Raw genomic sequence first — 26,544 nt, 5'->3', positions numbered from 1 at the left:
TCAGGATCAATGCCACTCCTAGCATACCTTACTCAGTTAAAAAAAAAATTATTTTGGAAAAAGACCCCACTCTGACCTGTGCAGAGTATGCTATTTGTCATCAGATTGATAACCACATTAACTTAATAAACCCAGCAGATGAGACACTTTCTCCTGGAGTAAACAGCAAAGCCAAAAAACTGCAAACTTGGGAGAGGACATATGGCAAAACTCCAAATTCAGTATAAACACTTCCTTTAATGTCTTAGATGGACAGGCACACTTGGAGATTAAAGTATACATAGGCATAAAGAATGGAAGCGTTGTGGGGGTGGGGCCATGCAAATAAGGTCCATGTAACCCTTGCAGGGGATTGGTCAGTTTTGCCATCCTACTAGGCTTAAAGGGAGCCAATCCTTGGGTGGGGCTCATCAAGAAGATGAGCCAGAAACAGAGTCTGTCATTTGGACCTGGGGTCCTTGCACTGAGAATCTCCTAGACCCAGGAGACAGAGAGAGCTATAACACTGAAGATGGTACAAGGCAGCAGCAACACAGGACCAGCAGGCTAGGCTTTGTGACCCGTACAGTGACAAGCTGAGCATGTTCGTTCAGGAGGCTTCCGGGTGGAGTGGGGTGCCTCTGGGCACTTATCAGCAGAGCTACAGAGCTTTCTAACACTTGCTCGAGCAGGACAGAGGCCAGGCCTAAGCAGGGCAGAGGCCAGACCCACGCAAGGGCAGAGGTCAGGCTGAGAGTGCAAGGCCCAGGCCAAGAGGTGGACCCGGTGGCAACAGCCAAGGAGAACCTGTCCTGACTGAAGAACTGTATCCTGAGTTGTTCCTGTTACCTCCAAGTGGATGCTGAATTGTAACCTGTTAAAAAAAAAATCCCATAATCATGAGTATGATCTGTGAGTTGTGTGTAGCCATCGCAAAGAATTACTGAACCCAGCAGAGAAGTAGAGAGCGCCCTGGGAGGTAAGGCAGTTGTCAGAACTGGTCAAAAATTTAGAAAGTGGGGGTATGTCTGACCACCACCTCATAGGAGTCAGCTTTGGGCTGATATTGATCTTGATTCTCCTTCCCCCTCATGAAGTTAAAGGACCTCTGACACGATGCCATTTTTACAAGTATATTCACAGTGTTGTGAAATCATCACCGCTATCTAATTTTAGAATATTTTCATCACACCAAAAAGAAACACCATACCCACTAGGAGTCATTACCTCCAGCCCCTTGTACCCAGTAATCTAGTTTCTGTTTTTATGAATCTACCCAAATCTGGATACTTAATCATTTAAATGAAATTATGTAATATGTGATCTTTTGAGCCTGGCTTCTTGCATTTGGCATAATGTAATCAGGTTTCTCCATGTTGAAGCATGTTCACTCTTTTTTATGGCCGAATACTATTCCACTGTATTCCATTTTGTTTATCCATTCATCAATTGCTGGACACTGGATTTGTTTCTACTGTTTGGCTATTATTGCTAATGCTGCTATAAATATTCATGTACAAGTTTTTGTACAGACATAAGTTCTCATTTCTCTTGGGTACACATCTAGGAGTGGAATTGTTTGGACATAGGGTTAACTCTATGTTTAACTCTGTGAGGAACTGTCAAACTGTTTAACAAAGCAGCCGCACCATTTTACAGTCCCAATAGCAATGCTCGGTGGTTCAAATTTCTCCATATCCTCAACAACACTTGTCCTTTTAATTTTTGTCATCGTAGTAAGTGTGAAGGTGCCCTAGTGGCACAGTGGTTAAAGAGCTCGGCTGCTAACCAAAAGGTCAGTGGTTTGAACCCACCAGTTGCTCCTCGGAAGGAAGATGTGACAGTCTGTTTCTGTAAAGATTTACAGCCTTGGAAACTATGGGACAGTTCTACTCTGCCCTATAGGGTCACTATGATTTGGAATCCACTCTAAGGCAGTGGGAGTGTGTGTGAAGTGGTATCTGATTGTGGTTTTGATTTGCATTTTTCTATCCAATAATGAAGCTGAGCACCTTTTTCACATGCTTATTTCCCATGTGTACGTCTTCTTTGGAGAAACTTCTATTTAAGTCCTTTGCCCAAGTTTTAATTGGGATTTTTGTCTTACTACTTTTTTTTTTACTGTTGAGTTATTAGTGTTGTTCGTGTGTTCTGGACACAAGTGCATTGTCAAACATATGATTTGGAAAGGGTTTCCTTGGTTCCTTACAATATCTTTTCACTTTCTTCATGGTGAAGTACAAAATTTTTATATGTTTATGTTCAATATTTTTTTTCCTTAGTAGTTATGCTTTCAGTGTCATATCTACGAAATCATTGCCTAACTCAAGATCATAAAGATTTACTCCTATGCCTTCTTCTAAAAGTTTTATAGTTTAGCTTTGATATCGATGGCACTGGGTTGGGATATAGGTCTATGGTAGATTATGAGTTAATTTTTTTATATGATGTGAGACAGGAGTCTAACTTCATTCTTTTGCATGCAGATATCCATTTATAGGAAAGAGGATTCTTTCCACTGAATTTTTTGGCATCCTTGTCAAAAATCAATTAACTGTAACTATGAAAAAAAATTTTTTTTTGGACTCCAAATTCTATTCCATTGATCTGTGATGTCTATCCTTTTGCTAGTACCACACTGTCTTGATTACTGTAGCTTTGTAGTACATTTTGATATCAGAAAGTATGAGTGCTCCAACTTTGTTCTTCTTTGTACAAGATTGTTTTGGCCATTCTGGGTAACCTGTATTTACAGATGAGTTTTAGCACTAAATTGTCAATTTCTACAAAAAGGTCAGCTGTAATTTTATCGGCAATGTGTTGAATCTGCAGATCGATTTGGGGAGTGTTGCCATTGTATTAGTTTCCTATTGCTGTTGTAACAAATCGCCACATCCTTAGTGACTTCAAAAAACCCACAAATGTATTATCTTACAGTTCTGGAGGATGGAAGTCTGAAACTGGTCTCACTGGGCTAGAATTAAGTGTCTGCAGGCCTGCACTTCTTTCTCTAAAGAAGCTCGACAGGACAATCCAATTTCTTCCCTGTGTCACCATTCCTTGGCTCATGGCACTTTTCTATCTTCCAAGCCAGCAACGGCTGCTTCAGTGCTTTTCTTATTGCGTCACTCTGGCACTAACTCTCCTGTTTCCCTCTTTCACTCATAAGGGGCCTTGGAATTACGTCAGGCCCACCTGGATAATTATATTTGTTTCCTAGGGCTGCCATAATAGAATACCACAAACTCGGTGGCTTAAAACAACTGAAATTTATTCTCTCGCAAATCTGGAGGCTAGAAATCTGACCATAGTCCAAGTAGTGTGCTAAGAAATACAGAGAAACGAGGTTCAGCTTCTAGAGGGAAGACAGACATCAAATGATAAAAAAAGGAATAAAAATTCAAAGCAAGGAAGGCCCTGTTATGGATTGTGTGCCCCCAAAATATATGTTCGAATCCTAACCCTTATACCTGTGGATGGAATCTTGTTTGGAAAATGGGGTTTTGTTATTTTAATTAGATCATGCCCAAGTAGGGTGGATTTTAAATGTCATCAGGGCAATGCACCATGGTAAGATTAGGGCAGGTAACAGTGGCAAAAGGGAGGTGGTGAAACCAAACAAACTAAACCCAATGCTATCGAGTGATCCCAACTCATAGTGCCCCTATAGGACAGGGTAGAACTGCTTCCAAAAGCAGCTGGTGGATTCGAACTGCCAGCCTTTTCATTAGCAGCCATAGCTCTTAAGCACTGTGCCACCAGGGCTCTGTGGTAGTGAGAGGGAGGTGGAAAAGGAGAATCTTTATCAAGGTTTTCATTAGGTGAGTTTTAGGAATGACAATGTATAGAAGCTGAGGCTGTGGAAATGGATTCTTTTAAAACTATCCATGCCCGGTATAACTTGGATTGTCTTTGTGCGTCCCCAAGCACAAGCGAACCCTGGACTGAGCTCCTCAGACTGCATCTCTACAGAGGCCTCTCTTGGCTTCCGGGACCCAAGCTGCTGCAGACCTGCAGGTACTGGGGAGCTGCAGGCCTCAGAGATGACACTGAGCTCACAGAAGAGTGAATGGGAAGAATGGACACTGATGACTCAGCCAGGAGCCCTGACTCCAAAATCTTGTTCCCTAACCACATGGGTGAGAATTTGCTTCCTATACTAGAGTCCTTGCATTTGAGCAGCAATGGAGTAACTGAACCACAAGCCAGGAAACCACAATTTTCTCCCTGCCTTTCCCCCAGCACATCTTCAGGCAATCACTTCCTGGTATATGCCTCAGATAACTCATCTCTCAAATGGGACCCATGATCCCTGCTCTTTATCCCCACTGGGAACGATGCCCAGGTAGAATATGTAAGACAAGCTTTGAAGCTAAAATGTATTATAACGGGTGGGCACTTTGTAAAAGTGGAGTGCCATTTTGCCAACCTCTATTTTCTAGGACTTTGTCAAAACTCACAGGAAGGCAGGAAGCTTCTGGCTCCTTTGATGCAGCTCTCCTATAAATTTTTAAGTCAATCCCTTCTTTCCAGAAGCTACACAAATGTTCCTTGAATGGTGGTGTGGTCTCAGTTATCCAGGGTGCTGCCAAATGGATTCACACAAAGTAGGGTGGCACCTTGTGCAGGAGGATGATTTCCCCCATCTTAGCACCAAGGGTGTCCCTGGGTGGTGCAAAGAGTTAGGCCCTTGACTACTAGCCGAAAGATTGGCCATTCGAACCCATCCCGAGGCACCTGGACGACAGGCCTGGTGATTTGATTCCAAGCAGTTGTAATGATGTATGTTGCTCAGTCTACCATCCTCCCAGTGCACACCCTTTGCTATGTATACCAGACCATCTTATCCTGTACCAGGCATCCACAGAGGAGGTTCTGATGTAACTAAAGCCGATGTGTGGGCACACCAGCATGTAAAGAGAATAAAGAGCTGATTTTGTAACTCTAAACAATAATTGCCTGAAGCGTTCTTTTAACTGAAGGACACAAAGTTTTCCAATTTTATAAATAAATACCAAGCCAATGTTAACATTTCTATGGGGCAATGTTAGCTAGCCGCATCTCTCAATCTGATTGAGTTATTCCATTTTTGATGATGAGAATTTATTTCTACAACTATCTTAGATGTAGTGTGTGGTGTGTGTGTGTGTATGTGGTTCTTCTGAGTTCCACAGTCTGTGTGTCTTTGTAACAGCCCGAGAAATGGCAAAAAGACTTAGACATTAGATTATTCTGCTCATTCTTCAATTTCAGGGCCTTCTAGAGCACTATTTCTTAATTTCTAAAACCTATGATCCTTTTTGGAAACCCTGGTGGCATAGTGGTTAAGTGCTATGGCTGCTAACCAAAGGGTCGGCAGTTTGGATCCACCAGGCACTCCTTGGAAACTCTGTGGGGCAGTTCTACTCTGTCCTATAGGGTCGCTATGAGTTGGAATCGACTCGACGGCACTGGGTTTGGTTTAGGTTATGATCCTTTCGATCAATATAACATTTCAGGTCCTTTTATTTATATAACTTTTCTTTCAATTGCCAAATATACCATTATAATGTATGATTGGTCAAACCAAATAGGTCCTTGACTAATACCAGTTTTTTTGTCTTTTTTTTTTTTGAAAATGTGTTCGGTCCCCAGCTTCTCTGCCCTTTTTTTTTTTTTTTTTTTTTTTACCTAGCATAAGACATTTATTTAAAGGGGGCCTGAAACTCCACTTGAGTCTATGCAATGCTATTCAGAGCGTGAGCCATGGGCTAGCATTGGTCCATGAAGTATTTGTTACCCATCTGCAGGAAAATAAATACGGAAATTCAGAGGAAGCATTTAGAAACTTTTGTAGCAATTTGACACAGTCGTTTCATGGCTGTTTAATAATTAAAAATAATTGGGCTTGCATTTTGTGTGTCTTTGGCTTTTTTATTCCACTTTTCTAATAATTCATTTTATTGCATTTTACAAAAATGTCAGTCTGCAACAGATTGGAAGTTAAGCAAATGAAGAACCTTCACTGGTTCTTCACTACACACTGTTGGGGAAGCCGTGGTCTAGTTTAGAGGTCAGTCAGGACTGAATCCTCCTATCTACTCTTTCCTATAGCTGCTGTTGGAAGCTATCGAGACTCTCCTTGCTAAAACACTTGGATGCTCTACCAGATGTGGGAGAAGATTCCAAACAGAATTGGTTGCTATGACCTTGGAGAAGTGAATCCCTCTGGAGGGGCCCTGAGGAGAGAGATTTCTCCACCTCATCTCCTGGAAAGGGAATACATGGGCTCTACTTCTGCTCTTGACCCCTGATGGCACAGTGGTTAAGAGCTCGGCTGCTCACCAAAAGGTCAGCAGTTCAAATCCAGCAGCTGGTCACTGGAAGCCCTATGGGGCAGTTCTGCTCCATCCCATAGGGTCGCTGAGTTGGAATCGACTCAATGGCAACGGATTTGGTGTTCTTTGGTTACTCTTGCTCTATGAAGCCCCGGTGGCACAATGGTTAAGTATTCGGTTGATAAGTGAAAGGTTGGCGGTTCAAACCCATCCGGTGGCTCTGCAGGAGAAAGAGCTGGTAATCTGTTCCCCTAAAGATTACAGCCTAGGAAACCCTATGGGGCAGTTCTACTCTGTCACAAGGGGTCACAATGAATGGAAATTGACTTGAGGACACTCAGCGGCAACTTTTGCTCTGCCACCAATGCCCAGCCATAAGTTCTTACTCTTCAGCTTCCTAATACGTCTAATGATATGACCCTCCTTCTACCCTAGAAGCCACGTAGTGTGGAGGAAAGGGCATTTCAGTGTGAATATGGGGATGCGAGAACTGATTTTTGTTCTACCAAGTCAGGTAACCTCTCTGGGCCTCAGGTTCCTATAATGGTGAAAGGTTTAACTAGGTCAGTGATTCCCGAATGGGTGTTGCACAACACTGTTCTCAGATATGTTAGGCGTGACAAACATACTCACCAGAAAGGCTCCTATGGCTAAATAATGCTGGAAAACACTGCATCCTCATACCCCTCTCCCTTGACTCCCCTAGTTGCACATTGTGCAGTTACATATAAATGCTCTGAGAAGCCCTCTAGTAATGAAACACTGATTTTATCTAACACACTGATCCCAACTTCACCTGGATTAAGAATTCATTTTTTCTTAGCATGCCTCTTAACAGCTCACAAACAGCCTTTTCTAAGGACCAGCTTGGTACCCACTGATCACACCAGATTTTAAAGGCCCCTTCTAGAGGAAGGCTTTGCCAGTGTTGAGAGGACCAGCAAGAGGACAGATGTTTTGTGCTTGCAAGGCCCAAAGGTCTGTGTTGGCATTCAGGCCCTTGCTGCTTAGAATTGCTGGACAGATGACATTGTGGCAGTGGCTTCTGAGGGGAGTAGCAACTAGAATGGAGGTGCTTCTCCTGGAGCACACATTAAATCCTCTCTTTCCGTACCAGGGTAAAGCTCCCCACACACTGGGCTTGGATGTTCCTCCACAGAGAACAATAGCCATAAAAGCACTCCCCACTAAGTAATTTTCTCTTTTTGGGGAACTATATATTTCTCTTCCATCTCTACCAGTAAAGAATGAGACCAGGACTCGGGACCATCATATATTTGCCAAGTGCCTGATACCTGAAGACAGTAGGTCACTGAGTCTGAGAAAGATCCAAGGAACCCAGGTAGATGGATAGATGGCAATGATAAATAGATACACTTGATATATTTTCATTATTTTATTGATAAGGTACTCCCTATATGTCAATTTGTGCTAGGCACTGAAGATATAACACTGGACAAGACAGGCAACGTGTATTCCTTTCTGTGAAGCATGGCATGGGCACCTCCCAAATTTCTCGTTGATGAGATTCCTATCATTGGTGATTTATGATTTTATGTTCTTTTACGCTCTCTAGGGTCAGGCTCAATATAGTGACTTCATTCAGACTGGGGACACAGGACCAACTTCCCTTGCCCTGTGGAGTTTCTGGTGTCTAAGAAGGCTTGACCGCCTGCTAAAGTTTCTCTTGCATATGATACAAGTATAGGGCTGCTCACCTGTGTGGGTTCTCTGGTGTTTAATAAGATGGGAGTTCTGAATGAATCTCTTCCCACATTCATGACATTTAAAGGGTTTCTCTCCTGTGTGGATTCTTTGGTGTGTGTGGAGATTTGTGTTATGACTGAAGCTTTTCCCACACCACGAACATTTATGGGGTTTTATTCCTTGGTGTGTCATTAGATGTTTATTAAGATCTGAACTCCATCTAAATCTCCTATCACATTGTTGACATTTGTAGGGTTTCTCTTCAGTGTGAATTCTCTGGTGTTTAATAAGGTCAGAACTCACTCTAAAGCTTTTCCCACATTCCTGACATTTGAAAGGTTTCTCCCCTGTGTGGTCTTTCCTATGAAGATCCATACATTTTGGCAGCTCTTGTTTACATGTTGAATGTTTCTTTCTTTTCTTCCCTGGAAAATTTTGATGCCGTTTCCTTACCCTGTGTGTACCACCACGATTTTCTGTGCCTGTTATTTTCTGGGGAATTTTCACTCTGGCTTTTCTTGATACTTTGCCTCCTGGTGCTTGTATTTCTAACTCATAAGGAAACACGGGCTGATCATTTCCACTGTCGTTTTTGAGACTTAATCCTCTCGAAATAAACGCAAGAATCAGTCGTCTGTATCCCAGAGCAAGAAAACCACAGGAATGGAGAGAATATTCAATAACGATGGAATTAAAAAAATACAGGAACAAAATATTTCTGGTCTGTCCTGGACAAATGGTATAAAACCGTTTCTCCCTACTCTTTCCAACTGAGCACAAGTACAAACCCGGGGAATAACATGAGAGACAACAAAAAGGGAGCTCTGAAAAGTGGTAAGAATTAGACAACCTGGATTGGAACTCCAGGACTGGAGGAACGATACAATAGTGCCCAAAAAACGGTGACCCAGGTCCAGTATTTCCCAACCCCAAACTAAAAATAGATGGCAGCCCAGGAAGGCTCATTCTCCCCCGAACCAAATGGAGTCCCTCTGACAATATCCGGTAAGCAGGTGAATGCATCAACCATTTGCAACACCCAGAGACTCCTTGTTGTTGCTGTTGTTGTTAGGAGCCATCCAGCTGGTTCCGACTCACAGCAATTCTACATAAAACAGAATGAAAAAACTTTTGGCCCTGTACTATCCTCGTGATCGTTGTTATGCTTGAGCCCATTGCTGCAGTCACCGTGTCAATCCATCTCCTTGAGGGTCTTCCTCTTTTTCGCTGACCCTCTACTTTACCAAGCATGAAATCCTCCTCCAGGGACTGATCCCTCCTGATTACACATCCAAACTTTGTGAGACAAAGTCTTGCCATCCTGGCTTCCAAAGAGCATTCTGGATGTGCTTCTTCCAAGGCAGATTTCTTTGTTCTTTTGGCAGTCCACGGTATATAGAATCACCCATACTGCAAAACCAGACAAAGACAGTACCAAAAAAGAAAACAACAGACGAATATCTCACTTTAACTTAGATCAACAAAATACTGGCAAAACGAAAACAAAATTTGTAAGAAGAATTATATGCCACGGTCAAGTGGGATTTATTGCAGAAATATAAGGCTGGTTCAATATTTAAAAATCAATCAACATAAACTGGTATATTAACAAGCCAACGAAGAAAAATATGCTCATATTGATTTGTGCAAAAAAAGCATTTCACAAAATTCCACATTGATTCATGATAAAATCTCTCAGCAAGTTAGGAATAGAGGGAATTATACCAACTTGATGAAGAACATAAAAATAATACAGATAACAGCATATGTAATGTTGAAAGACTGGGTGAGTAACTGCTATGATTGTGGGAACAAGGCGAGTACTCCAAGCCTGAACCACTGCAATAATATGAGAAAGAAATACAAGGCATTGCAGATAATGTGACTGTCTATGGAGAAAATTCCAAAAAATTACTAAAAACTCCTAGAACTAATAAATAAGTTCCATAAGATCACAGGATACAATATTAAAACACAATCATCACTGGCGTTCCTGCATACCAACAATGAACATGTGGAAACCGACATTAAAAATGACATACTATTTATAATCACTCAGATGAAAATGAAATGCTTAGGCATACTTTTAACAAGACATGTAGAGGATCTGTATGCTGGAAATTTTTTTTAAATTTAAAAAACTGATGAACTAAATCAAAGAAGACCTAAATAAATGGAGAATCATACAGTGCTCATGGATTAGAAGTCAACGTAGTAAAGATGTTGATTCTCAATTTGACACATAGGTTTAATGTAATTCCTACCATAAAATCACAAAAAAAGTTTCTTGTAGACATAGATAAGCTTATTCTGAAATTTATAGGAAAAGAACTCCCCAGCGACTTTCCAAGGCTATAAATCTTTATGGAAGCAGGCTGCCACATCTTTCTTCCATGGAGTGGCTGGTGAGTTCAAACTGCCCACCTTCAGTGAGCAGTGAAACACTTTAACCGCTGTACCACCAGGACTCCTCTATATGAAAAGGTACCAGTCCTAAAATAGCTAAAACGATCCTGACCAAGAATAAAGTGCCAAGTATCAGTCTTCCTGATATTAAGGCTTATTGTATACCTACAATAATCAAGTCAGTGTGGTATTGATGGAGGGATAAACAGACCAGTGGAACAGAACAGAGAAGTCAGGAACAGATGCACACAAATATGCCCAACTGATCTCTGACAAAAGCCCAAAAGCAATTCATTTAAGAAAGGATATCCTTTTCAACAAATGGTGCTGAACAACGGAATATCCATAGACCAAAAAAAAAAAAAAATGCACTATAACCTAAACATTACATCGTATATAATAATTAACTCAAAATGGCTCATAGACTTGAACGTAAAATGGCAAACTACTACTAAACTTTTAGAAAAAAAATAGGAGAAAATCTTCAAGATCTAGATGTAGGCACAGAAATCTTAGGCTTGACACCAAAAGCATGATCTATGTAGGAAAAGATTAAAACCTGGCGTCATCAATATTAAAGAATTTTGCTCTGCAGAAGCCCCTGAGAAGAGGGTCAAAAAAAGTCTACTGGGAGAAACAATATCCAAACCACATATCCGACAAAGGAGTAGTATCTGAAATATATTTTGAAACTATCAAAACTCAATAGTAAAAGACAAACAATCCAAGTAGAACATGGTCAAAAGACATTTCACTGGAAAGGATATACAGGAAGCAAATAAGCACATGAAAAGATGTAGAACATCGTTTGCCATTACGGAAAAGCAAATCAAAAACATAATGAGCTACCACTTCACACCCACTAACCAAAAAACCAAAACAAAACAAAACAAAAAACCAAACCCGTTGCCATTGAGTTGATTTAGACTCATAGCGAACCTATAGGACAGAACACAACTGCCCAAAAGGCTTTCCAAAGAGCAGCTGGTGGATTTGAACTGCTGACCTCTTGGTAAGCAGCTAAGCTCTTAACCACGGCACCACCTGGGCTCCAACTGAGATGGTTATAATCAAAAAGACAGATATAAAATGTTGACTTGGGTGTGGAGAAATTGGATCAATCAATCATACATTGATGATGAGAATGTCAGGTGGCACAGACACTCTGGAAACAGTTTGGCAGCTTCTTATAAAACTAAGATGCAATTAACATATGAACCAGCAAGCACACTCTTGTGTATTTATCCCAGAGAAATGAAAAGCTTGTTTACATAAAAACTGTACACAAATGTTGACAGCAACTTTATTCATAATAGCCAAAACCTGGAGAGAGCACAGGTATCCTTCAAGGAGTGTATCTTTAAACAATCTGTGTTACACTTACACCATGGAATATTACTCAGTAATTAAAAGGAATGAACTATTGATATCTGTACCAACTTGGATGAATCTCCAAGGAATTAGGCTGAATGAAAAAAAGCCAACCCCAAAAGGTATACATTCTATGATTCCATTTATGTAACAGTTTTGAAATGGCAAACATTTTAGAAATATAGAATATTAGTGGTTGGTATGGGTTAGTGACAGGACTGGAAGGAGCGTGTGATAGGGAAGTGTACGTGGTTCTAAAAGGGCACCAGGAGGGATGCTTGTGGAAATGGGACAGTTCAGTGTCTTGATGGTGGTGGTGGATACACAAATGTCCACACGTGTTGAAATTGAACAGACTAAATTCATACGTACATGCAGAAATGAGTACAAGTAAAACTGGGGAATTCTAAATAAGACTGGAGGATTGTATCAATTTCAATATCCTGGTTGTGATATTCTGCTAGCATTGGAGGAAACTGGGTGAAGTGTACATGGGTCTCTATGTATTATGTTTTAAATCTGCATGTGAATCTACAACTGTCTCAACAGAAATGTCAACGAAAACAAATACAGAACTAGAACTTTAAAATTCTAAGCCCCTGTAAAGGTTCCTATAAGGGAGTATTTTCCCTCTACCCACTTACCCGTAGAAAGCTATGCAGTATTATCTTGGAACACTTACAGACCTTAGACCCATGGTTCTTCCCTTGCTCTAAACAGATCACTTTAGGTTTTGGGTGGAAAATTAATGTTCTGATAAGAAAACCTTGAGGTCATGAACAGCCATCCTAAATTAATTGGTCCAGTAATTCCAGACTATTTCAAAAGGAGTGAATAATTCTTTCACATTTTGTTTTACTTCATGTTATGGATTGAATTGTGCCCCCCCCCCCAAAAAAAAATATGTGTTGTAAATCCTAACCCCTATACCTGTGCTTATAATCCCATTTGGGAATGGTCTTCTTTGTTATGTTAAGAGGCCTTATCAGTGTAGGCTGTGTTTTAGGCCAATCACGTTTTGAGATATAAAAAGAGCAGATTAGACATAGAGAAGCAAGCAGAGATGGGGAAAGATAGATGCCAAGCCATATGAAGATTACCGAGGAGCCAAGGATCAGAAGCTGAAAAGAAACAAGGACCTTCCCACAGAGCCGACAAAAACAGAGAGAGCATTCCCCTAGATCCGGCACCGGGATTTCAGACTTCTACCCTCCTGAAATATGAGAAAATAAATATGTTTTCTTAATGCCACCCACTGTGGTACTCTTGTAGCACTAGATAACTAAGACACTCCAAACGGTTAAATGAGTAGAATCTTGGATCCAAAATCTGGATTATATTCTACAGGGCTTGTGGGTAGATATGCAATTGAGGGAACTAAGAAAAAAACAAAGGGGGAAAGATGAAAAAGGTATGAGGAATGGAAATACATTTCAAGTTTCCAGGAATACCCTGTGTTCAACCAGAGAGGAACCATGCTCCAGACGTTGCAGGGAATGTAATCTGGTCTGATAAACTCATCACTATCCTGGATGACGCGGGTCCAGGGGAACTAGTCTGAAGGTCTGTGGCTTGGGTAACATATGACAAACTGGTTCTGTAATAACTGTAGTTAATTTTTATCTAATGCTTAAGCACAAGGTACTGGACTAGGACGTATTTCTAAAAGGTACTGGACGAGGACATATTTCTAACATTTTTATAGCTCACTGGTTCACACTGAGAGGAGACCGGCCATAATCACTTGATACAGTTTTACAAAACACAGGTCTCCAGGTGGAGGGAATTATTCATCACTCAGACCTTCGATAGACACGTATCATGTGCCTGTTGTGGACTAAGCACTGCTGTAGGTGCTGGGGATATACTGGTCAATAAGATAGAATCCTGTGTTCCCGTGGCGCTTACGTTCTGTTGGGAGAGTCAGATTTCAAAGAAATCAAGTAATGAATAAAACATCAGGAAGTGATACATGTTTTGAAGAAAACTAAATAAAGGTAATAGAACAGTGATTGGTTTGGGAGCGAACCTATTTTAGACAATAAGGTGGTTGTGGAAAGCCTCTATGAGAAAGTGGTGTTCAAACAGCAACCTGAAAGGAGAGAGGAAGTTTGGTGATGTGAAGAGGTGGTGCAAAAGTGTGCCAGGCAGAGGAAGTGGGAAGGAAGGAACGAGCTTGGCGAGTTTAAGAAACAATAGGAAAGCCGGTGTGGCTAAACAGGACTCAGCATGGGAGAGAACGGAGGAGAGGAGGGTAGAAAGGGAAGTAGGGGCCACAGCATGTAGAATCCTCTGGGCCTTGGGAAGGAATCTAGATTTTATTCTGAATGTGACGAGAAGTCATGACAGGGTTTGAAGCAGGGAAATCCCATAATCTGATCATGCCTTTAAAAGACAAGCTTGGTTCCTCAAAAAACTAAAAACAGAACTACCATATGGCCCAGCAATTCCACTCTTACAGATATACCCAAAAGACCTGAAAGGAGAAACTCAGAGTCTTGTACACCAATGTCCATTGCAGCACTATTCACAGTGGCCCAAAGGGGGAAACAACCTAAATGCCCATCAACAGATGAATGGATAAACACAAGGTGGTACGTACATACATAAAATGGAATACTACTCAGCCAGTAGGAGAAGCAGTCTTGATACATGCTACAGTATGGATGGAGCTTGAAGACATTATGCTGACAAAAGGACAAATATTGCATGACCTCACTTTGATTAAGGGTAGGGTTGCACAGCCCACTAATGTAACTGCTGTCAATAAGTTGTACACCTGTAAAAAGCTGCATTAGCGAACGTTGTGTGATAGGTACATTTACAAGAACAACATCAACAAAAAAGAATAGCTGCTGAGGCTGCTTATGTACAACCAAGCACCACATGGGATGTGGTTCCTTGGTTTGAAGGTTTAGGGTCCTGGTTTCATGGGGTATTCCAGTTAATTGGCCTAGTATTGTATTTCGTGCTTCTGTTCCACCTCCTGGCTCGTCATGGCTTAGTGCCTGGGGTCTTGAAAGCTTGCAAGTGGCCATCCAAGGCACAACAATTGGTCTCTATGCCTGGAGCAAGAGAGGAAGAAGGAGCGTCAAGGATAGGGGGAGGATATGGAATGTGTGGCTACTCGCCTCCATGAACAACTGCCTCCTTTACTATGAGACCAGAAGAACTGGACGGTGCCTGGCCACCATTACTGAGCATTTTGATCAAAGGTTCTATAGATGAATCCTGATCAAAAGGGAGAAAAGGTAGAACAGAATTTCAAATTCTCGTGGACTCCAGGTTTTCTGGAGCCATGGAGGCTGGATGAACCCCTGAAACTATTGCCCTGAGATAATCTTTAAACAAACCTTAAACCAAACATATCCCCTCAAGTCTTTTTAAAACCAAGCAACAGATTAGCTTAACTAGTGAAAAATGTCTGCCTTGAGCATTATGCTCTTTTAAAAACTAGCTATATGGGGTCAAATTGACAACAGCAACTGAAAAAATTAGATAGGAACCTTAGGGGGCAGTGAGTTTACGTTAATGTGGGAGGAACAACTCAGAGAAGAAGTGTGAGAACGGTTGCACAACTTGAAGAATGTAAGCAATGTCACCGAACTGTAATGTAGAAACTGTTGAATTGGTGTGTGTTTTGCTGTGTATATTCTCAATAATAGCAACAACAAAATCAATAAAATTAAAAAAAAAGATCCCCTTGGCTGTGGAAAAGACACTAAGAGGTTGATAGAGGCGGCAGAGGGACTTCAGTTAAAAAGCTATTGAAGTAGAACTGGGACAGAGATGACAGTGACTTAGACCAGGAAGGTAACAGTGGAAGAGGTGGAGACATGACTGGATTCAGGATATATTGTGAAGGTAGAGCTAAGAGGTCTTGCTGAGGGATTGGTTGTGGGGTATGACAGAAAGATTGGAAAAAAGGATAGTCAGGAGGTTTCTGGTCTGAGGAATTGGGTGAATGGTGGTGCCTTTTACTGCGATGGGAAAGACATGGGCAGAACAGGTTTGCAGGGCAGTTTGAGGCAGGGGATACAGCAATATTCTGTTTAGAATAAGGAAGTGTGGCATGTGTATTTGGGAAAAGCTCTCCAGGCGATCTGGATACATCTTTCCCCTCCACCATAACGTTCAGAACAAATCAGCTATTGAAACAGTGAGACTTTCTCATGTGAATCTACAATTCACATTCCCTGTAAACTGAGATGCATTCTCTGCCAACTGAGGATGTAACAGTCGGATGGATCTTGGCTGAAAGCAGAGAATGCAAGAAAGATATTCACCTGCATTTTACTTACTATGCAAAGACATTTGATTTTGTGGATCATAACAAATTATGGACAACCGTTCGAAGAATGGGATTTCTAGGACATTTAATTATGCTCATGCAGAACCTGTACACAGACCAAAAGGGGGTCATTCGAACAGAACAAGGGGATCATGCATGGTTTAAAATCAGGAAAGGTGTGCATCAGGGTTAAATCCTTTCACCCTACTTATTCAATCTGTATGCTAAGCAAGTAATCTGAGAAAGTGGACTATTTGAAGAAGAGCTAGGCTTCAGGATCACAGGAAGACTCATTAATAACGTGTGATATGCACATGATACAATCTTCCTTGCCGAAAGCGAAGAGGACTTGAAGGACTTACTGATGAAGATCAAAGACCACAGCCTTCGGTATGGATTACACCTCAATTTAAAGAAAACAAAAATCCTCACAACTGGACCAAAGAGCAGCAGCATCATATAGAGAAAACATTAAAGTTGTCAAGGATTTCATTTTAACTGGAATCAACGTTCATGTGGAAATAACGTCCATGGAAGCAGCAATCAAGAAATCAAATGACAGATTGCCTTGTGCAAATCTGCTGCAAAAGACCTTTGTAAAGCGTTGAAAGCAAAGATGTCACCTCGAAGACTAAGGCGCGCCTGACCCAAGCCATGGTGTTTTCAATTGCCTCATAGGCATGTGAAAGCTGGACAGCGAATAAGGAAAATCGAAGAAGAAATGATGTCTTTGAAGAGTGGTGTTGGCGAAGAATATTGAATATACACCACGGACTGCCAGAAGAACGAACAAGTCTGTCTTGGAAGAAATTCAGCCAGAATGTTCCTCAGAAGTAAGGATGGCGAGACTGTGTCTCACATACTTTGGACATGTTATCAGGAGGGTCAGTCCCTGGAGAAGGACACCAGGCTTGGTGAAGTAGAAGGTCAGTGAAAGAGAGGAAATCCCTCAGTGAGATGGATTGACACAGTGGCTATAACGATGGACTCAAACATAGCAACAACTGTGAGGATGGCTCAGGACTAGGAAGTGTTTTGTTCTGTTGTGCACAAGGTTGCTATGAGTCGGAACTAACTCGAGGGCACGTATCAACAGAACAACAAAAGGAACAGCAAATCTTTACCCATAGAGATGATGGTGTCTTAATTCTCCTTCATCACATCATTGTAGAGGGCCTCTGAGTGGGGCCCAATAGCTCCCATTCTTCCTGGGAAAAATTCAGGACCACATCTTCAAAGGACAACAAACTCTAAAGAAGAGAATGGGCTTTAAGTCAGTACTTGCCACTAGAGAAGCAATCCAACCATCATCTCTGAGTTGCGTGGTAGACCACACACAGTGAAGGAAGTAACCAAAAACAAAACAAACAAACAAACAAAAAACCATTGCTAATGATTGCGAGCATTTCCTCATGTACCTGCTAGGTGCCTGAATGTCTTCTTTGGTGAAGTGTCTGTTCATATACTTTACCCATTTTTAATTTGGGTTATTTGTCTTTTTGTTGTTGAGTTTTCCACTATCATGTACATTTTAGAGCTCAGACTCTGATCTGAATTGTCATAGCTAAAATTTTTTTTCCAGTCTGTAGTACTCTTTTTACTCTTTTGGTGAAGTCTTTGGATGATCATAGGTATTTCATTTTTAGGAACTCCTAGTTTTTTTAGTTATCTAGTTTCTCTTCTGGTGTTTGTGCATTGTTAGTAATGTTCTCTATACTGTTTATGCCATGTATTAGGGCTCCTAGCATTGTCCCTACTTTTTCTTCCATGATATTGACTGCTTTAGATTTTGATCCATTTCGAGTTAGTTTTTGTGCATGATGTGAGGTATGGGTCTTTTTTCCAAAAAGAAGAAAGGGCTGAAATCAAAGAATTGTCCCTACAACTTGAACAAAATAGAAAGAGAACCACAAAAGAAACCCTCAGACACCAGAAGAAAGAAAACAATAAAATTAGAGCACAATTAAATGAAATAGAGATCAGAAAAACAATTGAAAGTGTTAACAAGACCAAAACTGATTCTTTGAAAAAATTAACAAAATCGATAAACCATTGGCCAAACTGATGAAAGAAAAGCAGGAGAGGAAGCAAATAACCCGAATAAGAAATGATAGGCTATATCACAACAGACCCAACTGAAATTAAAAGAATCATATCAGATTACTATGAAAAATTGTACTCTAACAAATTTGAAAACCTAGAAGAAATGGACGATTTCCTAGAAATACACTACCTACCTAAACTAACATAAACAGAGGTGTTGTTGTTGTTGTTGTTGTTGTTAGGTGCCGTCGAGTCGGTTCCGACTCATAGCGACCCTATGCACAACAGAACAAAACAATGCCCGGTCCTGCGCCATCCTTACAATCATTGTTATGCTTGAGCCCATTGTTGAAGCCACTGTGTCAATCCACCTCTTTGAGGGTCTTCCTCTTTTCTGCTGACCCTGTACTCTGCCAAGCATGATGTTCTTCTCCAGGGACTGATCCCTCCTGACAACACGTCCAAAGTATGTAAGACACAGTCTCGCCATCCTTGCCTCTAAGGAGCATTCTTGCCGCACTTCTTCCAAGACAGATTTGTTCGATCTGTTGGCAGTCCATGGTGTGTTTCATATTCTTTTCCAACACCACAATTCAAAGGCGTCAACTCTTCTTCGGTCTTCCTTATTCATTGCCCAGCTTTCACATGCATATGATGGGATTGAAAATACCATGGCTTGGGTCAGGCGCACCTTAGTCTTCAGGGTGACATCTTTGCTCTTCAACACTTTGAAGAGGTCCTTTGCAGAAGATTTACCCAATGCAATGCGTCTTTCGATTTCTTGACTGCTCCTTCCATGGCTGTTGACTGTGGATCCAAGTAAGATGAAATCCTTGACAACTTCAGTCTTTTCTCTGTTTATCATGATGTTGCTCATTGGTCCAGTTGTGAGGATTTTTGTTTTCTTTATGTTGAGGTGTAATCCATACTGAAGGCTGTGGTCTTTGATCTTTATTAGTAAGTGCTTCAAGTCCTCTTCACTTTCAGCAAGCAAGGTTGTGTCATCTGCATAATGCAGGTTGTTAATGAGTCTTCCTCCAATCCTGATGCCCCGTTCTTCTTCATATAGTCCAGCTTCTCAGATTATTTGTTCAGCATACAGATTGAATAGGTATGGTGAAAGAATACAACCCTGGCACACACCTTTCCTGACTTTAAACCAATCAGTATCCCCTTGTTCTGTCCGAACAACTGCCTCTTGATCTATGTACAGGTTCCTCATGAGCACAATGAAGTGTTCTGGAATTCCCATTCTTCGCAGTGTTATCCATAATTTGTTATGATCCACACAGTCGAATGCCTTTGCATAGTCAATAAAACACAGGTAGAACAACTAAATAAACCCACAATGAAGGAAGAAATTGAAAAGGTAATTTAAAAACTCCCAACAAAGAAAAAGCCCTGTCCCTGATGGCTTCACTGGAGAATTCTACCAAACTTTCAGAGAAGAGTTAACACCACTAGTACTAAAGGTATTTCAGAGCATAGAAAAGGATGGAATACTCCCAAACTCATTCCATGAAGCCAGCATATCCCTGACACCAAAACCAGGTAAAGACACCACTAAAAAAGAAAATTACAGACCTATATCCCTCATGAGCTTAGATGCAAAACTCCTCAACAAAATTCTAGCCAATAAAATTCAACAACACTTAAAAAAAATTCACCTTTACCAAGTGGGATTCATACCGAGTATGCAGGGATGGTTTAACATTAGAAAAACAATCAATTGAACCCATCATAGAAATAAAACAAGACACAAGAACCACATGGTCTTATCAATTGAGGCAGAAAAGGTATTTGACAAAATTCAACACCCATTCATGATAAAAACTCTCAGCAAAATAGGAATAGAATGGAAAGTCTGCAACATAATAAAGGGCATTTATACAAAGACAACAGCCAGCATCATTCTAAATGGAGAGAGCCTGAAAGCATTCCCCTTGAGAACAGGAACAAGACAAGGGTGTCCTTTATCACCACTCTTATTCAACACTGTGCTGGAGTTCCTAGCCAGAGCTATTAGACTAGAAAAAGAAATAAAGGGCATCCAAATTGGCAAAAAAGAAGTAAAATATCTCTATTTGCAGATGACATGGTCTTATACACAGAAACCCTGAAGAATCCTCAAGAAAACTACTGAAACTAACAGAAGAGTTCAGCAGATTATCAGGATGCAAGATAAACATACAAAAATCAGTTGGATTCCTCCAAATCAATACCATTTACAGTAGCTCCCAAGAAGACAAAATACTTAGAAATAAATCTTACCAGAGATGTAAAAGACTTATACAAAGAAAACTAGAAAACACTACTGCAAGAAACCAAAAGAGACCTACACACGTGGAAAAACATACCTTGCTCACGGATACGGAGACTCAAGGTTGTAAAAATGTCTATTTTACACAAAGCCATCTATAGATGCAATGCAATTCTGATTGAAATTCCAATGACATTTTTTAATGAGATGGAGAAACAAATCACCAACTTCACAGGGAAGCGAAAGAGGCCCTGGATATGTAAGGCATTACTGAAAAAGAAGAACCACGTGGGAGGCCTCATGCTAGCTGATTTTAGAACATATTACACCGCCACAGTAGTTAAAACAGCCTGGTACTGGTACAACAACAGATACATAGACCAACGGAACAGAATTGAGAATGCAGACATAAATCCATCCGCATATGAGCAGCTGGTATTTGACAAAGGCCCAAAGTCAGTCTCTTTAACAAATGATGCTGGCATAACTGCATATCCATCTACAAAATAATAAATCAAGACTCATACTTCACACCACACTCAAAAACTAAGTCAAAATGGATAAAAGACCTGAATATAAAATCTAAAGTTATAAAGATTATGGAAGACAAAATAGGGACAATGCTAGGAGCCCTAATACATGGCATAAAGAGTATAAAAAACATTACTAACAATGCAGAAGGGAAACTAGATAACTGGGAGCTCCTAAAAATCAAACACCTATGTTTGTCCAAAGACTTCACCAAAAGAGTAAAAAGGTTACCTACTACAGACTGGGAAAAAGTTTTTAGCTATGACAATTCCAATCAGCGTCTGATCTCTAAAATCTACATGTACTGCAAAAACTCAACAACAAAAAGACAAATACCCTAATTAAAAAATGGGCAAAGGATATGAACAGGCACTTCACCAAAGAAGACATTCCGGCAGCTAACATACCTGAGGAAATGCTCACGATCATTAGCCATTAGAGAAATGCAAATCAAAACTACAACGTGATACCGTCTCACCCCAACAAGGCTGGCATTAATCCAAAAAACACAAAATAATATATGTTAGAGAGGTTGTGGAGAGACTGGAACACTTATGCACGGCTGGTGGGAATGTAAAATGGGACAGCCACTTTGGAAATCGATTTGGTGCTTCCTTAAAAAGCTAGACATAGAACTACCATATGATCCAGCAATCCCACTCCTTGGAATATATCCTAGAGAAATAAGAGCCTTCACAAGAATAGATATGTGCACACCCATGTTCATTGCAGCATTGTTTACAATAGCAAAAAGACGGAAGCAACCAAGGTGTCCATCAACGGATGAATGGATAAATAAATTATGGTATATTGATACAATGGGATACTATGCAACGACAGAGAACAGTGATGAATCTGTGAAACATTTCCTAACATGGAGGAGTCTGGAAGGCATTAGGCTGAGTGAAATTAGTTGCAAAAGGACAAATATTATATGAGACCACTTTAGAAGAACTCAAGAAATAGTTTAAACAGAGAAGAAAATATTCTTTGATGGTTATGAGGGTGAGGAGGAAGGGAGGGAGAGGGCTATTGAGTTATTAGATAATAACCAAACCCACTGCCGTCTAGTCGATTCCAACTCATAGCGACCCTATAGAACAGAGTAGAACTGTCCCATAGAGTTTCCAAGGAGCACCTGGCTGATTCGAACTGCTGACCTCTTGGTTAGCAGCCATAGCACTTAACCACTATGCCACCAGGGTTTTCCAATTAGATAATAGAGAAGGACTATTTTAGGAGAAGGGAAAGACAGCACGCAAAACAGGATAGGTCAGGACAACTGGACTAAACCAAAAATAAGGAAGTTTCCTGAATAAACGGAACACTTCAAAGGCCAGAGTAGCAGGGGCGGGGTCTTTGGGCCGTGGTTTCAGGGGACATGTAGGTCAATTGACATAATAAAATCTATTAAGAAAACATTCTGCATCCCACTTCAGTGTGTGGCATCTGAGGTCTTAAACGTTAGCAAGCGGCCATCTAAGATGGATCAATTGTTTTCAACCCACCTGGAGCAGAGGAGAATGAAGAACACCAAAGACACAAGGTCATTATGAGCGTAAGAGACAGAAAGGGCCACATAAGTCAGAGACTACATCAGCCTGAGACCAGAAGAACTAGATGGTGCTCGGCTACAACGGATGACTGCCCTGACAGGGAACACAACAGAGAGACCCTGATGGAGCAGAAGAACAGTGGAATGCAGACCTCAAGTTCTCAGAAAAAGACCAGACTTAATGGTCTGGCTGAGACTTGAAGAACCCCAGGGGTAATGGTCCCCAGACCTTCTGTTATTTCAAGACTGGAACCATTCCTAAAGCCAACTCTTCAGACAGGGATTGGACTGGATATAAGACAGAAAATGATACCAGTGAGGAGTGAGTTTCCTGGCTGAAGTAGACACATGAGACTATGCGGGCATCTCCTGGCTGAATGGACACGGGGAATACAGCCTGGAGAGGAGGAGTGTGCTGTCTCATTCGGGGGAGAGCAACTAGGAGTACATAACAGGGTGTATATAAATTTTTGTATGAGAGACTGACTTGATTTGTAAACTTTCACTTAAAGCACAAATAAAAAAAAGAAATTAGTATTGCCACTCCTGCTCTTTTTTGATTGTTGTTTGTTTGGTATACATTTTTTCCATCCTTTGAGTTTGTTTGTTTTTGTCGTTAAGGTATGTCTCTTGTAAGCAGCATATAGACAGATCGTATTTTTTTTTAATCCATTCTGCCACACTCTCTCTTTATTGGTGCATTTAGTCCATTTACATTCGGTGTAATTATGGATAGGTATGAGTTTAGTGCTGTCATTTTGATGTCTTTTTTGTGTGTGTTGTTGACAGTTTCTTTTTTCCACTTAATTTTTTGTGCTTTTTATTTTCTTTATATATTGTCTTTTCCTCTTTTTCATTGTTGTTGATTTTGTTTTTGCTGAGTCTTTATGTTTTTCTTGTATTTTATTTTGATGTGTAGGATTGTTAGTCTCCCTTGTGGTTACCTTAATATTTACCCCTATTTTTCTAAGTTTAAACCTACCTCGTATCTCCCTATATTGCCTTGACTTCCTCTCCATATGAAAGTTCTATGACTGCATTTTTTAGTCCCTCTTTATTGATTTGATGTTGTCATCTTTTACATAATGACATCGCTGTTTCCCTCTTTTGAGCATTTTTTAGTCTTGATTTATTTTCCTGATTTCCCTATCTGGGTTGATATCTGGTTGCTCTGTCCTGTGTTCTAGTCTTGGGTGGTTATGTTATTGGTTTTCTAACCAGAGAACTCCCTTTAGTATTTCTTGTAGTTTTGGTTTGGTTTTTGCAAATTACCTAAACTTCTGTTTATCTGGAAATGTCTTAATTTCTCCTTCCTATTTGGGAGACATTTTTGCCGGATATATGATTTTTGGCTGTCAATTCTTTTCCTTCAATGCTTTATATATGTCATCCCATTGCCTTCTTGCCTGCATGCTGAGTAGTCCAAGCTTATTCTTATTGACTCTCATTTGTAGGTGACTTTTTGTTTATCCCTAGCTGCTCTTAAAATTGTCTATCTTTGGTTTTGGCTTTGGTGACTTTCTTCTGGGATCTACCTTATGTGGGGTTCAGTGAGCACCTTGGATAGATATCTTCTCGTCTTTCATGATATCAGGGAAGTTTTCTGCCAAACAAATCTTCGACAATTCTGAATGTATTTTCTATTCTCCCTCCCTGTTCTGGTACTCCAGTTACTCCTAGGTTATTTCTCTTGATAGATTCTTAGGGTTTCTTCATTTTTTACACATTTTTTTATCTGATTTTTCTTCGAATATATTGTTGCCAAGAGTTTTATCTTCAATCCCACTAATCCTGACTCCCAGTCCTTTGCCAGGTTGTTGTCTTCCAATTTTCTTGGCATAGAAGAGTGAGCATCACCAGCGCTGCATCTGATTGTTGAAACATCTCAATTGGTATTCTGTCAATACATGGAGCCTTGTTTTTCACCAATGTCTCAGTGCAGCTTGGATGTCTTCCTTGAATGCCATCACTTCTTGATCATATGCTGCCCCCTGAAATGGTTGAAGGTTGACCAATTCTTCTTGGTGCAGTGACTGTGCATTTCTTCCATCTTCTTTTGATGCTTCCTAGGTTGTTCAATATTTTGCCCATAGAATCCTTCAATATTGTAACTCAAGCCTTGAATTTTCTCTTCAGTTCTTTCAGCTTGATAAATGCTGAGCATGTCTTCCCTTTTGGTTTTCTAACTCCACGTGTTTGCACATTTCGCTACAGTGCTTTACTTGGTCTTTTCAGGCTGCTCTTTGAAATCTTCTGTTCAGCTCTTTTACGTGTCATTTCTTCCATTCACTTTAGCTACTCTACATTCAAGTTTCAGAGTCTCTTCTGACATCCACTTTGGTCTTTTCTTTCTTTCCTGTCTTTTTAACAACCTTTTGCTTTTTGCATGTATGATGTCCTTGATGTCATCTTACAACTTGTCTGGTTTTTGGTCATTACAGTTTAATGTGTCAAATCTATTCTGGAGATAGTCTCTAAATTCACGTGGGATATACTCAAGTTGTATTATGGCTCCTGTGATCTTGTTCTAATTTTCTTCAGTTTCAACTTGAACTTATATATGAGCAATTGATGGTCTTTTATGCAGTGGGCCCCTGGCCTCGTCTGACTGATGATATTGAGCTTCTCCATTGTCTCTTTCCACAGATGTATCCGATTTGATTCCTGTGCTTTCCATCCGGTGAGGTCTACGTGTATAGTCACTGCTTACGTTGTCGAAAAAAAGACATTTGCAATGAATAAGTTATTGCTGTTGCAAAGTTCTATCATGTGATCGCCAGCATTGTTTCTATCATCAAGGCCATATTTCCAAGTAATGATCTTTCTTTTTTGTTTCTTTCACATTCTGATTACCAGCAATTATTTTTGCAGTCTGAAAGTGATCCAACAGGCGATCAAGATGCATGGATGCATTGACAATACTACATGTAAGGCATTTATATTAAAGAGATTTGTATCTGAGGACCCTCAGTTGTCATGTGGTTTGTCAGGTCTGACCCCAGACAAGTAGAAGAATTTTCCTGGCGGGCTTCAGGGGGGAAGCTGTACTCCCCAACCAGACTCAGTTCACAGCCGATGCACTGCAGTCTCTGAAGGGAGTTGAGGTCAAGAACTCAGCTATGCCCCCTGCGCTCACACTGGCCATGCTCTTGTATTTCCACTCCATGGTGCCCTGATTATGAGGGGCCTTTTTTTTTTTCCATAGAGGCCTTCCTCAGGGATCTGTGGGACAATAACAAAAGAGCCAACACTCCTTTCTTTGGAATCCCCGGAGAGGAGAAAGAGCACAGCTGAAAGCGGACTGGAAGGAACAATGGGTGAAACTGTCCCATATTTGGCAGTAAATAAATCCACCAATACGAGAAGTTGTCGAGAACCCAAACAGGAGAAGCACAAAGCAATCCATGAGTCAGAGTGTCAGAATTTGGCTCAGAATTCTGGAATTTTAAGGAGTTCGCACAGGAAACTTCCCCACTCAGGGAAGTTGGAGAAGCTGACACCTCAGAGCGTTTTGAAGGAGGATTCTGTCTGTTCAGGACTCTGGGGCAGAAGGGGGAGGAGCCTCACTTGATTCCAACCCTCAGCCCCGCCCAACCCTGCCCCCTGGGCCTGGAGGCGGGGCCAGATCAGGCACACTTCCTGCAGCACTTTGGTACCCAGACGAATCCTGGGAGAGCCCCAGCCAATCATTCCTCATCATCCCCATGAGCTCTGGGCCGGCAAGCTCTGGCTGAAGAGCGGTGGGCACTGGGTTAGTGAGTCCTGTGGAGGCTGGAGGGTGGGGCCGATCTCGGGGCACAGGTGCTTTTGTTCCAGCTCCCTCACAGGCCAGGTTCAAACCACACTAAGGGACCCCTCCAGGCCTACCCCGGGTGCGGGCTCACCCAGGAGTGGCCAGGGCTTCTGGGGATTCCTTCAGGGCAGGTGGGCGCCTCTCACGAGGGCAGGAGGCGATCGAGGAGCACGCGGGACTGCCAAAAGCAGCAGCGTCCCATCTCAAATGAGATTTTCAGCTTTTCCGGGACCTATCCCGCTCGCCATCCCTCAAGTGCCGTTTCTGCACACGCTGCTTTATTCCTGGTAC

General features: G+C 41.1%; 2 protein-coding genes across 3 annotated transcripts in view; both read right to left on the bottom strand.

The window, feature by feature from the left end:
• Positions 1–26,544, bottom strand: part of LOC126069069 (zinc finger protein 75A-like) — a 217,041-nt gene that overhangs the window by 84,378 nt on the left and 106,119 nt on the right. The gene's annotated exons all lie outside the window — the stretch shown is intronic.
• LOC126069551 (zinc finger protein 449-like) overlaps positions 1–26,544 on the bottom strand; it is a 190,314-nt gene that overhangs the window by 117,984 nt on the left and 45,786 nt on the right. The window lies entirely within an intron of this gene.

This window comes from Elephas maximus, chromosome X (assembly GCF_024166365.1).
Source record: "Elephas maximus indicus isolate mEleMax1 chromosome X, mEleMax1 primary haplotype, whole genome shotgun sequence".
Taxonomy (NCBI): Eukaryota; Metazoa; Chordata; class Mammalia; order Proboscidea; family Elephantidae; genus Elephas; species Elephas maximus.
The sequence above is the reverse complement of the archived record's forward strand: the minus strand, read 5'-3'. Positions and strand labels throughout refer to the sequence as shown.